Source organism: Cryptomeria japonica, chromosome 11 (genome assembly GCF_030272615.1).
Source record: "Cryptomeria japonica chromosome 11, Sugi_1.0, whole genome shotgun sequence".
Classification (NCBI taxonomy): Eukaryota; Viridiplantae; Streptophyta; class Pinopsida; order Cupressales; family Cupressaceae; genus Cryptomeria; species Cryptomeria japonica.
In genome coordinates this window covers 727,982,684-727,986,191 of record NC_081415.1, presented here as the reverse complement: position 1 = coordinate 727,986,191, position 3,508 = coordinate 727,982,684, and positions in this window count along the sequence as shown.

Below are 3,508 nucleotides of genomic sequence, written 5' to 3'. Positions count from 1 at the left end.
GAACCAATCTAACAAACTATTAACTGACTGGTTCTCTGCTTATTTTACAAGGTGGCAGCTACCTTCTAGTGATTTTCAATGAATTAATAAACAACTCATATGCTTTTAACCAGAAAGCAAATAAGGTAAGAGCTTTTAACCAAAAAGCTTTGTAAAGGCAATCACAATACTAACTACTATTTTTAGGATTTTTCAGATTTTCAAATATAAAGCTACTATGAAACACAATTCACAGATAATATTTCACAACAACTGAAATTTCAAATCATCCACCACTTCAATATAAATTCACCAACTGGCATCCATTTCAAAGAACAGAAAAGCATCCACACACCATAATTCAAAGATTGCGAATATATGAAAGCCACCAATAGTTCTTCTATATTAAAATAGCAGATAACCCCATGCATAAAAAATAATTTGCTCTAATGAGAAAAACAAAGTTTGCCCAAAAGATCCTTTGAAATTAACTAATCTACCTATTTATAGCTACTATCCTCCTGTCTTTTCCATTTCCAAGAAACGGTTACTAAAGATAACAATCTCAAACGTGACCGTTTCAAAACAAAAATTATATATAGTAACATCAAAATATAAACCGCCTCACAACAGATAAGACTATAAGATCACCAGGCTCAGGCTCCATCATCAGGTATTGGGTTCTGCTCCACAATCTGTATGTCGATCTCATCTACCTTTTCTTCTTCTTCTTCGATCAGTGTTAACAGGATATCTTCGAATTCTTCCCAATCAAAAATAGTAGCTCAAAAAAAGTCCAACAAGTTCAAAAGAATATGCCACTACACTGGGTTGGCATCGGGTTGCATTACAGGACCTCTTCCAGCTGGGAGCACCATTTCGCCGAAAATTATTTGGGTTTCTTCATGTTGTTAGCTTGTCTCGCAGACGTTGTTCGTGATTCTCGGCTTGTTCTGCAATCTTACCTAATAGGGAGACGGTCCTCCTATATTCACTTAAATCAATTTGTGCTTTCCATGCAAAAGATCGTAACTGTCAAACTATATCCTCCTGCTATTTCTCTGGCCAATTCAAATCTTGGTTATGAAAAGGCAATTCACCGTCATGAGGCAAGACCATTCTGATACATGCAAAAATGACAACAATTTTCTCCTTTAGTCGTCTTTAATGATTTTCTACAAGAATGACAGTATCAAATGAAGTAACGCATGCCACCAGCCTTTTTCGTATTTGGATTGCTTTAATGATCATTAATGACGGTACTCCACAAATCTTGCTTTGATTTGTTCCCCGCAAATAATGCATGACGTGGCAATCGGCGAGGAGGAAGAAGGAACAACAACAAGTCGTTATTCTTATCAATCTGACAGTCTCATTTAATTTCGTTGGCGCCCAAGCAAGACCTATCTGTACTATCACTTGTGCTGACAACCCAAGGTACCAGAACCACTTGAAATTATTTCACCAAATGTCCTTACTTAGAACCAATAGTGTCCTTTAAATTCTCGAGAGAGCTAGACATTTGCCACAACACCAATAGTGTTGGAGAGTCGGAAGGTACGACAACTTCACAACCATCAAACTCCTTTCAAAAGTGACCACAAGTCCAACTTCCCAAAAGTACCAACATTATGCAAGCTTCTCTAAGTTGGTCAGACAATCGAGTGATTTTAAAAGTTGAGAATTCCACGACAGAAGTTAGGAAATTTGGAAAGGTCGTGACAAGAGCGAACAAGAGAAACAACGAGGGGAAGCAGCTTTTCAAAATTTAAAAATTTTATAGGTAGCACAATGTAAGTACAACATAGAAGTTACCATGACCAACAATAGGTGCCTTATCTCACACTTGTCAAAAGTGAACTCAAAACATAAATGACAACTACCAAAAAATAACTCTCCACGACTCTTCCACCAAACTAGTAACCATCATAGTCACAATAGAAAAATCATCATAGTTCCAACATAGCAACCCATGACACTAGTCCCCTAAAATTTAGGACTTTCAAAGTGGGTGTGAAAAATAAAATAAATAATTAAATAAACATGTTTGGACTCAAAGGTTTAGACACCTTAATCCCAACAATTTCTTCATTGATTCCATAGTTATCGACTCCATTCTAAATCTAAGATTCAATATTAATATTATAAGCCTATTAACTTTCTAATTATCAATATTGTTAATTTTTTCTAAAGGCAAGGTGGAACAGTGCAAATCATGGTTGGTTACTATGGGGCTTTCTAGATTTTGGTGAGATATTTTCTCCAAATGTAAAGCTTCCAAGAATTCCTTCTAAGCGTTTTTTTATTTGACGTTGAGGTCAAGCAAATGGACATGAAGTCAATTTTCTTGCATGGAGTTCTATAGAAAAAAGATCTACATGACATGACCATGACATTGTGTGGTAAAAGGGTAAAAAGAAATTGATTTGTAAATTAAATAAATATCTTTATGATCTCAAATGGTCTCTTAAAATACAATATCAAAAATTTGATTCAAATGTTATGAGCTTGAAATTTGTCAAATCATTTAGATCATTGTGTTTATTATAAGTAGGTTGATGATTGATTTGTTGTTATCTCTTTGTTTGTGGATGATTTGATTGGTAAAAGCTTAAGTGTATGACGAGAATCGAAATATTAACTTTTATTATAATTTCATATGAAAGATTTACAAACTACTATAATAATAAAATTGCAAACCCTACAAATTCTTTTATCATATTTTAAATTCATTTTAGGTCTTTCCATTTATATGTATTTTTAACCTTATTTTTTAGCTATTGTTCAAACTTAGTCTTAGCCTTGTACATCTTTGTTTATTCCTATGAAACTTATGGGGCCCATTTTCATGCGTTTTTTGCCCCTTGTGAAAGTGTTTTGTTTAACTTTTTCCTTGTAATCCTTATCTCACATACCTAATTTTATTTTTCGTGTTTCTCCTCATATATTTGACCCTCCTTTTTACTCATCATTTCCCTTATTTTGAACTCCTTTTGGCTTGAAACCACCTCCACCCACCTAAGAAAATCCCCATTCACATCTTATGTGAATTTGAAGGTTCCTAGCATTAAATTATAATTGTACACCCTTACTAACATCCTCCGCCTAGTGCACCCCTTGGGAGCATACCCATCCTTTGTGGAGTTTGGCCAACAAATTTTGAGTTGTTTATTTATGACCTACCTAATACATTTATTGTCTTTGCTTGCCTCATATCCTTCTAAAAACCTATAAATAGATCCTCATTCTTATCAATCAACATAAAATAAACATTGCACTTTTATTGAGAGGCATTAGTAACTAGTATAGGTATCTTAGATACATCTATCTAAAGGATGCCAAGAGATATCAACCTTGAGGTGAGCTTATAGATGTTACAAGCTAAGGTTGTCGTTGCACCAAAAGATCGACACGTCAATGCCTGATACAACCACTAGACTTATAGAATCCACAGGAGGCTGCTAAACCATGTCGTGAATCCCCGCGAGGGACGCTAACCCACTGCCAACAATCCCCCTCCCAGCGTCAC